Below are 13,596 nucleotides of genomic sequence, written 5' to 3' on the forward strand. Positions count from 1 at the left end.
TTTCCTTTAGACTGCCTGACAGAGGCTTAAATACGAAATAGCAATTACTGATTTCAAATTTCCATTTCCTTTTACTGAAAGATAAATTTATACATTCACCTCTTGGTTTCTTATCATTGGGTTACATATGTTGTAAACAGGTTACCAGAATCCTACTATAAATTAATGATTCCATTTACAACCATGTTCTACTTGGTTTATGGCTTCATGGTTCTACAGAAATTGTTACACTTTACAAAAGTCTTTTAGATAAAGGTGGAGCAAGTACATACTTTTAGGGTCATGGTTTTGGCGAGGTTTTCCACAAGCTTCTGCTATGATTTCTACAGAGCAGCTCAGCAAGACAGGCTCCTTCAATTCTCTAAGATTATCGCTCTTGTCATATCGCTGGGTGTCAAGGCCACAAGTTTTTCTTACTTAAAAGTAACCCACTCCGAACTATGTTTAGATGATATGAGATGGTGACAGCAGTAGATAAAGATGGAGGATGATAAAACAAACAGTTCCAGAAAATTTCATAATTTTAATGACAAATTAACTGTTTCTATGAATATTTGTCTGATCAGTTTAAAAATATTTTTTACTCCAGGTCTCTCTCACACACACGTGCACACACACACAAACAGACAGACACACACACACATATTGTGAGGGGGCGGGAGTGCCTGTTTAGCTATCCACCAGGTTCTGGAATGACTCACACTCTGGTTTTCCCTCCCTATTTGTGGGGATGTGCCTCTGCACTGATGTCATTGAGAACTTTGTGTATGAGGCTCAAACTTCCTGGCACAGTGCACTGGAGTGGTATCTTTCCACCCTTGCTACTAAAAGCTAGAATTCTTTAAGTTTTTTTTTACAGAATTACTTTTCCTCATTTCCTCTGGAGAATTTGGTTGCTTGCTGGAGTAGTGCCTGGCAATACCTTGCACAAGTGGCCATTTGACTTATGCATGTGACTTGATAGTGAGTGCCAGTACGTTGTTCAGTTACCACAATTACAACAGGGGTAACCATATGTAAAGATCAAGGGCTGACTTTTCACTTTGTGGGCAGGGAACAGGAACTGGGACTGATTCAGGTCCTGAACCTACCCACGGGGGGAAACAGTCACTCGTTAGAATTTTGACTGAAACACATCGAGACAGTTTCCCTGTCAAATTAAGGGCAATGAGCAGGCTCTCTGCCAATCAGAGGCCTTACAGCTTGAGAGGAGCACCCTGCTGAAGTACAAGATAAGTAACTGGAAGCGTGCTTCAACAAGAAGGTGCCCTCTGAGCCACTTAAAAAAAATAATCAAAAAGACAAGAGCAATCAGACCACCACTGTGGGGGGCAGGGGGCAGGGTGTAGGGAAGTCCCTCTGCAGGGCGGCCTCTGGCTATATCCCACTCAGGCAGGCCTGGAGGGCCTGTGGGCTTGCCATGAATGCTGACACCCTGGCCTGCCACAATGTGCCCACCTTCAGGAAGTTAAATCTCCCCTAGTCGCATCCGGAAACATGGAAAAGTCCATCTGCCTCCTTAATCCTTGACTAACAAAGCTCTTAGCGAGCCTAATAGCCTGCCTGCTTCATGAGGATAGGCAGCCTTGCCAACCTCTGAACTTTCACCAGCCAAAATGGCTGGTGTTGGAAGCGACGTCGGGAAATGAGCATACCAGCTGGCCTCATAATTTCCAGGCCCTGTCTGCCTCCCGTTCCCAGCCACAGTGGGCTCTGAAATCTCAGCCCCAAAATGTGGGGAATCTGACCAATTTTTCCCCAGGAGCACTGAGGCTAACTGTAGTGCCTCTACTGTTATCCAGTTGAAATCAAACAGGGAACCTTCCTGGCCTGTAAGCCCCAGTTACTCACTAGGTTAACTAGTTGAGTCATTGAGGGATCACTTCAGCAGATTTAAAAACCAAATGTGTTTTGCATAAAATTTCAGTCCGTTCAACTGGGGTGAATTTTAAGAAAAATTCTCATTATTTGACATGGTTGTGATTGTTGTCACACTCAGATTTTAATGTCAGGACCAAAATAATCACAATGTTGACAATGCAATTGTGGTGTTCACCCGAGGCCACAAGTCGGGAGGCCAAAGCTATTTTTAAGTTTGGGCCTCATTTAAATTTTACCAAAGGAACTGCGGGTGTCAAATGGATTCTCCGCTATAGCTCACTGGTTTATTGTGGTGAAAAATCTACCAGTTTCTACAAGGAAGTATGTGTCAGGTCAGGGGCAGTGTGTATGGGTGGGGTGAGTGAATCCTTGGTAAGGTGTGAGATTGAGCTGTCATTGAGTTAGAAGACTTTTGTAGGATCTAGAGGAGCACTTCCTTAGGCCTCAAAATTTCCGAGTGGCCTTTGGCAACCTCTACCACCTAGTAGGCCAAGGGTAACTGGCACCACTTTCAAGTTCCTCTCTAAGTCACATGCTATCCTGACTTGGAAACATACCGCCAATTCTTCATTGGGCCTAAATTCTGAAACTCTGTTCCGAACAGATTTGGACTGCATTGGTTCATGAAGGTGGCTCACCATTAACTTCTCAAGGACAATTCAGAAGGGCCAGTAAATCCCATTGCAAGCAAAGCCATTATTTCGTGAATTAATACATTTTTAAAAAATCAGTTTTGAGAAACACTTGCGGAGTTGGGTCACATCTGTCACTAAAACATATGGACAGCTCTGTTACTTTAATGACAAAGGTTTGGAGATGATCTTCAAATGAAATCAGAAGAGAACTAGGGTCATAATTATAGATACCCTAGCTAAGTATGACTTAAAGAGTAACTAGTTCTTACTTAGTCCTCTTTGTACTGTGTTTTTTACATTGAATGTAAATGTGTAGCAACTTGAAGGACATAACAGTATAGACCAATTGAATCATATTGAACATTCTGCTCTATAGCCATTTACCAGCAGAAAACCCAAATTCCTCCAGCCAGTACTCAAATATTGGCAAACCGATAATAATTATCCGGAGCCAGATTTTCATAGTGCACCTAACCACGACATAAACAAAAAAGAGTGTGTACGTGCCTATGCTTCTGCAGACCTGCTCTGAGTTTTGGAAGAAAATGGAGTGTAAGCACACCATTGTGTGTGGGGCAATGTTATTCAATGAGCCTCTGTCACACTAATCCAGTACGTATAGAACTAGCACAAGAATTGCTAACCAATAGAACAGACTGTTACTTAGACTGCACTGGGGCATTCGGTAGAGAAGCAGGGCAGGAATTTTAGTCCTTATGTTGGTTGGGGGTGAGGGGGGGGTGATGTTGGGGGAGGGGGATGGGGGTAGTGAACATGCAGGCATGTGGATGTGGCAATTCACTCCCCCCAGTCAGTGTGCTGATTTGCCATCACCATCCCGCACTCCGTCCCACCCCGGGCCATTTTCCTGGAGGTGGGTTGGGGGTTGCAGAGCTACCTGCCCGCTAGCAGTGGATGGCTAGTCTTCTTATCGTGTCTATGGACAGCCTATACATGGCTCAGCCAGAACTGGACACATTTTTGCGCCTTGTTGTTGAATTCGGCAAGATCTGCAACAGTGCAGGGTTCCTCTAGCGATAGGCATTGCAGGAGATGTTGCATAGTCTGTGGCTTAGTTCCACATTCACAAGTTGTCGGGCTGGTTGTATATCCCCATTTGCTTAGTGACACCTTTGAACGACCTACACCGGTCCCAAGTCTGTTAAGGCACTTCCAGGTTGCCCAGTTGCAATTCGCTCCTGGGGGAAGGCTTTCATCCGGTAGAATTTCCATCGCTGGGGGTTGTTCGAGATTGGCGAGCCGGTCTTTCCACAAGGCGATGCGGGCTTCAGATGGGGTTGATTGTAATGGAACAACACTGTTCATGAAGCTCTTCCTTGACTTTAGGTGCCTGGGTGTAGGTGTATGACCATGTAGAGGGTGCCTCTCATCTGATGTTTGACGGAGTCGCTCTTTCTTGCTGGGCACTGTTCTTCTTATATCAGGGGGAGCGATACCCGCCAGGATATATAGGCTGTTGGTGTTTGTTGGTTTTAAGCAACCTGTGATAAGTCGGCAGCTTGCATTCAGAACGGCATCCATCTTCTTAGCATGAGTAGATCTTTCCCATGCAGGGCAGGCGTATTCGGCAGTGGAATAGCAAAGAGCAAGTGCACTGGTTCGCAATGTTTTCGAGCTTACTCCCTGTTTTGTGTTAGTGAGCTTATTCAGGATGTTGTTTCGTGCGCTTACTTTTGCCTTTGTCTTTTCGATGTGGTTCTTGAAGGTGAGGCATCTGTCAAGGGTGACTCCTAAGTAGATAGGGTGCTCGCAATGCGTCAGTGTTGCTCCACACCAGGTTACTTTAAGCTGGCGTTTGGCTTCATGGTTTCTGAGGTGGAATGCACAAACTTGCTTCTTTGATGGGTTTGCACGAAGGTGGTTTTACAATAACAACTTGGATTTTTATAGACACCCCCACAAACGCCTACCCCCTCCCCACCACCCCTCCTTCTCCACCCCATGTAAGTTGTTTCAGAAAGCTGAACAAATTGGCTAGGAAAATAACAAGCAAAGGGTGGAAAGCAGTGAGGGAATTGAACTAAAGCTACAGCTAAAGGAATCACTTTATAAGTGGCTGAGGAAGGATGGTGTCATGAAGGATGGCTAGTTATGGGCATTAAATGGCCACTTAAGGCCTACTGTAAGAGGTGAACTGGAAAGTTCCAGTTGTCCTGCGGGACTTACGAGGCTTCGGGAACTAGGCGAAACGCATGGCAATTGCGCTCCTTGTGTCAGAGGGGGAAGGCAGCACGACAGGCAGGCTTTGAAGCCATCTCTGTGCAGCTGGTCACAGCTGTGGCTACAGGCTCCCCATGCACAATGGTGGCCCAGCTGATGAATACATGTTTAAAGGTTAGGTTTAAAAGGTTGGAGAGAGGGCACCTCAAAATGGAGGTGCCCTCACTTCCTCTTACCTGAACTGCTGGATTCATCTCCTTGTGAGCCAAAGGACCTCCTACTGGCCCTCCGGCTTTGAGAGCCCACCTGCCATCCTTAATTGGCCACTAGTTGGTCAATTTGGGGAAAATCATTGCCAGGTGACTGTTTGCCCCCACAGTGTGAGGTTGTGGCACCCATTTGACCCCTACTCAGAGCCTAAATTCCTGCCCATGAACAGTTTCCCGATTCCAAAGGGATACTGTCTTGCAGAGGCAGCACAGATATAAAATTGTTATGGCCAGGTCCTGAATGTGCACCTCAACAACAGGAAGAGGTAGATGAGTTGAATGGCTGTTTCTTGTTCCAAGCCTGTCTTTTTGCTACCCAACATAATAATTTTCTCTGCTCACAGCAATGCTTGAATCACTTCCTGTCCACATGAGATGAGCTGAGAGCAGAAAAAAACTAAGCCTCTCTGGAGGAAAACCCTGTGACACAAGGGAAGGAAATTAATAATTGTGATCTTTTTTTCAAAAAGGAAACAAATTGAAATTATTTAAGTAAATAAAGAGAACATTGGAGAAAAAAAGGGGTCAGCAAGCTCTTCTTTACATCCAGCTATTGCACAGCATCAGGGGAATGGGACTTTATGGTTCAATCTTATTCTCTTTTGCTGAAGGGGTTGGCTTATGTTTCTGGATGGTTCAAAAAGCACCCGCAGCCCTCCAATACCTTATCAAATGATGTTGTGTGAGGTTAGCATGTGAATGTTCCCAAATATGAATGCTATCACTGTGGAGCACACTCCTATTCTGCACGCTGTTAATCTACAATAACAACTTGGATTTTTATAGACACCCCCACAAACCCCTTCCTCCTCCCCACCACCCCTCCTTCTCCACCCCATGTAAGTTGTTTCAGAAAGCTGAACAAATTGGCTAGGAAAATAACAAGCAAAGTGTGGAAAGCAGTGAGGGAATTGAACTAAAGCTACAGCTAAAGGAATTACTTTATAAGTGGCTGATGAAGGATGGTGTCATGAAATCATGCTTTATATCAAAAGTAGTTTTTTGAATCTACTAGCTGGAAACCCCTAATTGAATAAGCTTTTTTTAAATAAAAGACAAAGCCACATTTCAGTGACTTGAACTCCAGCCAAATGTGGCTACACAACTTGCATCACTGTGCCTTCTACATTCCAACACCATTGCAATGGAGACTATCTGCCTGCAAAAACCCACCAAAGACAATGATCTCAGGGGAATGTGAATGAACCACATCTCTTATCCCATTAGCATCCAGGCACTCAACTGGGTAGAGACAAATCAGTAGAGATAATCTATGGGACCCTGGCTGAGAGGGGGATTCCTGGACATGATCTAATCAATTTACTATTGGAATATACTGGCCGTGACCTTATTTGCATCCCTGGGCAATTGGAAAGAAAAGGTCATGTGACAAGCCAATGCTTTGTGTGTTTTAAGCATCTGCTTTCTCTGCAAAAGAGGACAAGCAGTGGAGATGCTGAAGGAACAAGACCCAGAGGGGATTCCTCCCTCTCTTTTTCCACCTAACTTGCATGTTTTTGAATCCTGTCTGCTGATTGTGACTAACCCAGATGCTGTAGACAGAGCTTTTTTTGTAATAAGTCAAGCAAGCACTACTGTCTCCAGAAGAACAGATAAATCATGCATCTGCATCTTTAAACTGCCTCAACACTGGAAGCATCAGGACCACAGAGTGAAAGAAGCAGGACCAAGAAATTAAGCCTGAAGCTAGCCAAGTCATCAACCTCAATGAACTGTATACCCCTTTAATTTTACTGGACTCTAATTTACTTAATCCATCCTTCCGTACTCTATAATTTATTTGTGTATGTGCAAATTTCATGGCCAGGATTTCCCGGTCGGCGAGCAGGGGGTGGGGCCCGCTCGCTGACGCGTAAAATGACGCAGGATGACACTGGGCGGAACTCCCGACATCACCCTGCCCCATTCCAATTTTCAGGTTGGCGGGGGCTCAGCCGAATCAGCTTAAGGTTGGCGGGCGGGCCGGGACCCCTGGCGGACATTGGAAAAAGCATGAAACCTCATCCACGGGTGGGATGAGGTTTCATGTAGGTTTTAAAAAATTTAATAAAAGTGTATTTAAAAGTGATGGACGTGTCCCAACTCATGTGACAGCGAAAGAGTGCACTCTCGGCTGAGGGAATACACCCCCCCCCACCCCCGCCTGCATAGGGAGCGCATACCGCTTCCTTGTGGATGTCATGCTGGGCAGGCCTTAATTGGCCCGCTCATGTAAAATGGCGGCGCACCCCAGATCGGAGGCACCAATCGGAGGTGCGCCTGCTCCTGAATTCCCCCCCCAATGGGGGGAAAATTCTGCCCCTTGTGTGTGTGCGAAAGTTGTAGCGCATTTTGTTATTTTACTTAGGTCGGGTTAATTACAATAAAAACTATCCTCTTTTCTTTCTTAAAACTCAAGAAAGCCTGTCTGATTGTGCCTTTTGTGATTATAATGCATAAACAGTTAAACACTCGCTGAATTGGAAAATGCATCCAATTTAACAAAAAGCTTGGTGCAGTCAAACGAGGAGAGGGAAAAGAGGGGAGCCATTCAACCCCTCCTTACCTGATCATAACAATGGGAAAGAGATAGAAAGGCAAAGTGGTTTTAGGAGTTCACAGACCAGGGATATTGTGACCTTAGGAATGGCTGACAAGGATGGACTAATTGGAACCAGGAACAACCAGATGCCAATGTCAGAGTAAAAAAGATTGCATTGGGTCATATGCATGGTAGAGAGTGAGCAAGACTGGGGAGTGGTTTGATGTCAAGTTGGTGGAGAAGGGACCTGGGAGCCAATGGAGTCCGGCAACGATAGCAGTAATGGTGCGGGTAAGATATGATTTGGGCTGTAGAGTTCCGCCTTATTTGAAAGTTGGGGGAGTCTGGAGGTTGATGAAAGTACAAATAAGTCAATTCGGCAGTAAAGCGAGGGTTAAGGATGCATTTTCTGGAGGTGGAAAATGATAATCTTGGCAAATCACTGGCTATAAGGCTGAAAGACCAGTTTACAGTCATGCAAGCTAACACTGCCACAGGAGTCATATGTGTAGAATCAAGAACTAGAAGGTAGCCTGTTTGTTCCTCTACTTAGTCCAGAGAGACCGAGGACAAGGATTTCAAAAAAGGACTGTTGCAGCACTGCTTCTTGAGGCAGCTTGTACAAAACAGAAGGGGATACCCCATGTAAAGCAGCATGACTTTTGTATATGTATTCCCAATAGTTTCCTTTCAATCTAGAATGTTTGCCGCTTCACTAATGCCAACTGACCTGGTCTGGCCTGGTTTAATTTCAGACCCCTGCAAAAATTAAAGCAGCTCCACACACTGTCCTCATGTCATGTAAACTTCTGCGATGTAGGTTGTTAAGTCAATCCTGGAAAATGGATTATCATGCTACAGAATTAATAATTGACTACTGCTGTAATAAATTATTAATCAAACATTTGAATAATTGTTGCAGCTGTAGTCTTTACATAAATCTGCGTATCTGCTTCTTGATGTATACTGTTAGTGTACTTAAAAAAAAGCTAATCAAGTAGGTACTCCCAGAACCTGTTGTCTTGTGCTGGAACTTGTAACAACATTAACCCTTGCTGTTGAAAGTTGTCTGTCTCAGGACAGCAGTAGATGTTATATGGAACAGTTACATGCACGATCATTATTATTTAATATAAAGTATTCGTTCCATACCCATAGTACAGCATGTAAATGCTGAATAATTAAGCAGCAAGTTCGCAGTACACCACCACACACGGCCTCAGACTACACAGCTCAAAGGTCAGCAACAGAACAATAGCTCCATGATATACATTAGTGATGCTGTACGTCTGTTTAACCAATTAAAACACACATTCTATTAGGATGCCCTAGTTTTGTCGACCACAAGCCAAATACTTAGGAACTTAGGATAGAAACATAGGATGATCTCATAAAAGATCATTTTGGAATAATGGGATCATGACAATGGAGACCCGAGTTCTGTTTCCTTTCCATCAGCCCCTCTCGTTAGAGTTACGTTACCAAACATAGCCACATTGATGCAGGGAGACCCCATGCAGAGGCTAAATACCTCTCCCTGGGAACCTGGTGGAGTGAGTGTCATTGATAGACCTATTTCATGTGCTTCATGGCAGCTGCTTAGAGGATTGAGATTCCTAGGTTTCCCTCTAAAGCACAGGTATTGTACAGCACAAAGAGACTATAGTGATTCGAAATAATCAAGGGGATTGGATACCCTCATTTTGTTCTATTCATTCATGGGACATGAGTGGCTCTGGCTATGCCAGCATTTATTGCCCTTCCCTAATTGTCCTTGAGAAGGTGGTGGCGATCTGCCTTCTTGAACTGCTGTAGTCTCTGTGGTCTAGGTACACCCAGAGTGCTGTTAGGGAAGGAGTTCCAGGATTTTGGCCCAGCAACAGTGAAGGAATGGTGATATATTTCCAAGTCAGAATAGTGAGTGCCTTGGAGGGGAGCTTCCAGGTGGTGTTACCATGCATCTGCTGCCCTTGTCCTTTTAGGTGGTAGCGGTCATGGGTTTGGCTGTCTAAGGAGCCTTGGTAAGTTTCTGCAGTACATCTTGTAGATGGTGCACATTGCTGCCACTGTGCGTTGGTGGTGGAGGGAGTGAATGTTTGTGGATGGGGTGCCAATCAAGTGGTCTGCTTTGTCCTGCATGGTGTTGAGCTTCTTGAATGTTGGTGGAGCTGCACTCATCCAGGCAAGAGGAGAGTATTGCAACACATCCCTGATTTGTGCCTTGTAGGTGGTGGACAGGCTTTGGGGAGTCAGGGTTGGAGCTACTCACCACAGGATTCCTAGCCTTAGACCTGCTCTTGTGGCCACAGTATTTATACGGCTAGTCCAGTTCAGTTTCTGGTCAATGGTAACCCCCAGGACATTGTGAGTGTGGGATTCAGCGATGGTAATGCCATTGAATGTCAAGGAGCGATGGCTAGATTCTCTCTTGTTGGAGATGATCATTGTCTGGCACTTGTGTGGCGCAAATGGTACTTGCCACTTGTCAGCCCAAGCCTGGATATTGCCCAGGTCTTGTTGCATTTGGACATGGACTGCTTCAGTACCTGAGGAGTAGTGAAAGGTGCTGAACATTGTACATTAGCGAACATCCCCACTTCTGACCTTATGATTGAAGGAAGGTCACTGATGAAACAGCTGACGGTGGTTGGGCCTAGGACACTAGCCTGAGGAACTCCTGCAGTGATGTCGTGGAACCGAGATGATTGACCTCTAACAGCCACAACCATCTTCCTCTGTGCTCGGTATGACTCTAACCAGCAGAGAACTTTCTCCTCCTACCCGATTCCCATTGACTCCAGTTTTGCCAGGGCTCCTTGATGCCACACTCAGTCAAATTCTTCCTTGATTTCATTGGCAGTCACTCTCACCTCATCTCTGGAGTTCAGGTCTTTTGTCCATGTTTGAACCAAGGCTGTAATGAGATCAGGAGCTGAGTGATCCTGGCGGAACCCAAACTGTCAGTGAGCAGGTTATTGCTAAGCAAGTGCCGCTTGATAGCACTGTTGATGACCCCTTCCATTACTTTACTGATGATCGAGAGTAGACTGAGAGGGTGGTAATTGGCCAGATTGGATTTGTCCTGCTTTTTGTGGATTTTCCACATTGCCAGGTAAATGCCAGTGTTGTAGCTGTGCTGGAACAACTTGGCTAGGGGTGCGGCAAGTTCTGGAGCACAAGTCTTCAGTACTATTGCCGGAATATTGTCCCATAGCCTTTGCAGTATCCAGTGCCTTCAACTGTTTCTTGATGTCATGTGGAGTGAATTGGATTGGCTGCAGACTGCCATCTGTGATGCTGGGGACCTCCAGAGGAGGCCGAGATGGATCATCCATTCGGCACTTCTGGCTAAAGATTGTTGCAAATGCTTCAGCCTTATCTTTTGCACTGATGTGCTGGACTCCCCCATCATTGAGGATGGGGATATTTGTGGAGCATCCTTCTCCCAGTGAGTTGTTTAATTGTCCACCACCATTCACGATTGCATCTGGCTGGACTGCAGAGCTTTGATCTGATGTGTTGATTCTGGGACCACTTAGCTCTGTCTATTGCATGCTGCTTACACTGTTTGGCAAGCAAGTAGTCCTGTGTTGTAGCTTCACCAGGTTCACACCTCATTTTTAGGTATACCTGGTGCTGCTCTATTGATATTACCAGCGTAAGAGTATTGTAATTTACTGAATAAATCTATATTCTATATAGAGCTATATATAATGTCAATTAGCCACGATCACATGCATTTAATCTTATTCTTTTAAGCTTATCATTAAAGTCCCGCTAAATCTTTTCAGAGCAGTTTGCATGTTTTTACAAAGTATATCAAAATCTTGAATGGAAAATACCAAAAGGAGAAGGAATCATTTTACAATTGCAGTGTCTGGCTGGTTGTAGGCCACTTTTTGGCAAATATTCTTCTATCTCATCTTGAAGGCACTGGTTCTAGCTGGAAACTGTTTATTGTCATCAGCAGTCTTCCTGTATGGTGGCCATGTGACGCATGAGACTAAGTGGTGAATGTAGCAGTTCACTTGCAGGTATTAAAAGGACTGTTGCAGCACTGCTTCTTGAGGCAGCATGTACAAAACAGAAGGGGATACCCCATGTAAAGCAGCATGACTTTTGTATAAATATATTCCCAATAGTTTCCTTTCAATCTAGAATGTTTGCCACTTCACTAATGCCAACTGACCTCATCTGGCCTGGTTTAATTTCAGACCCCTGCAAAAATTAATAGGTTGATAGGTATTAAGCAGAGGCAAATTGCATTCTCAGCTGACAGCAAAACATGTACTTTCCAGTAGAGATCAATGTATAGAAACATAGAATATTTAAGGTACAAGAGGAGGCCATTTGGCCCATTTTGTCTGCCAGTTTAGGTACCTGCTCAGTGGCAGTACTCTCATCTCGGCGTTAGAAGATTATGGGTTCAAGCCCACTACAGGGCTTCTGCACACAATCTAGGCTGATCCCAGTGCAACGCTCATGGAGTGCTGCCATATTAAGGTGTTGTCTTTCAGATAAGGCATCAAATTGAGGCCCTCTCAGGAGGATGTAAAAGATCTCAAAATGATTTTGCACTTATGCAAATGTAACTTCCTTCAGGGAAAAAAAACCCCTACAATGTATGTATAATGCTGAAACTTTAAATTATACGTCATACACCAGTATCAAAACAGGGAACAGAAAAAATAAAGGCAATCTATGCAACTGCGTAAGGGACACAGTCATAAAGAGATGTTGATGAGATTATTTCCAGACAAGCAGTTGTGACATTGCCTTGCTCAAAGTCGACCAGACCAGCCTATGGGAACAATATGTTTTAACTGCTTGGGAAAAAATATCCAGAGTACAACATCTATGTTCAAACAATGTTACCCTTGATATCAAGCATAGGGTTTGGTTCCACCTCGAGTACATCACTCATCTAGACTGATAGCAAAGCTCTCTATGATATGTGTTAACATAAGGAATGTTTGTGTGCTACAAGTCTTTATTAGGCTCAACTGGCGATCTGTGCTGATTCCTGATCTGATACCCTATTGATTCTGAAATGTGCTGATACAGTGAATTTCTCCTTCCCAGTAAGGTTTAGACCTATATACATCTAATTAGGTCTAATTTGAGTCTCATTGTTTCAACACATTTTCTTTTCATCAGGTCCTGAGCACCATAACACTGTGCAGAATATAACTGTGTCGGCATTGGTTCAGGATTGGACTTTGCATTGTTCCAACAGTGTTTCTTCTCTCAAGATGGACACTATTCACCCTTCAGCTTTAAATGCATTATTTGTTAGACTGATTATATTATCAATAAATTTGATTTTTGTGGCATTGCTCGTTGGTGATCTGGTGTCTTGAAGCATATATGCAATGTTTAACTGTTAAAATGGAGTGGTGTTTAACCTGACTTATTCTTTTAGAGGTAGCATTCATCCCTGTTAGGAAGCGATTTGAATAGGCACATCAGGAGGTCAATTAGAGGCCAATTGCCGAAGGACATTGCTGTAGATTGCCAACTGCATGTAAATCTCTGCAGCTCCTGTTTTTCAACAGATGTCACTTTATTGAATTTCTTTTGAACTGTTTTGCATCTTTAACAAAATGCAACATCTGAGGTGTGACAGGCGGATTATGCCCTCAATTTTAAGGCTGTGTGGGCAGATACTAACTCATCCAGAACCTTGGCAGTGTGAGTCCTGAGAGATTTGAATTCCTGCAGGGGAGTGGAATGTCAGCTGGCAGGAGGAAGCCGCTGGAGACTAAAACAATGGTCCCCAAGGTAAATCACCATGAGAGGGTTTGGGAAGCGAGGTATTGAGAGCATTTAACCCTCAGGAAAGGTAAGGGCTCTTTTACCTAGAAAAGAGAAGACTGAAGGATCTGAACCTGATGGAAGCCTTTAAGATCATGAAAGGGTTCAATACCCCAGTAGGCATTTAATAGAAAACCTCTTCACCCAGAAAGTGGAACTCGGTACTGCAGGGAACAGTTGAAGTGAATAGCATGGATACATTTAAGGGGAAGCTAGATGCATACACGAGGGAGAAAGGAATAGAAGGATATGTTGATGGGGCGGGGTGGATGAT

At 44.3% G+C, this 13,596-nt stretch overlaps 1 protein-coding gene across 3 annotated transcripts in view; it reads left to right on the top strand.

Annotated features, from left to right (window-relative positions):
• LOC144686797 (uncharacterized) overlaps positions 1 to 13,596 on the top strand; it is a 119,445-nt gene that overhangs the window by 19,436 nt on the left and 86,413 nt on the right. Inside the window, exon 3 of one of the 3 annotated variants that reach the window (XR_013577995.1) lies at positions 12,666 to 12,837. The exons of the other annotated variants lie outside the window; for them this stretch is intronic. The gene's annotated coding sequence lies outside the window, so the exon portion shown is untranslated. Of the gene's footprint in view, positions 1 to 12,665; positions 12,838 to 13,596 lie in introns of those variants that run through there. 3 annotated transcript variants of the gene reach the window in all.

Source organism: Cetorhinus maximus, chromosome 11 (genome assembly GCF_964194155.1).
Source record: "Cetorhinus maximus chromosome 11, sCetMax3.hap1.1, whole genome shotgun sequence".
NCBI lineage: Eukaryota > Metazoa > Chordata > Chondrichthyes > Lamniformes > Cetorhinidae > Cetorhinus > Cetorhinus maximus.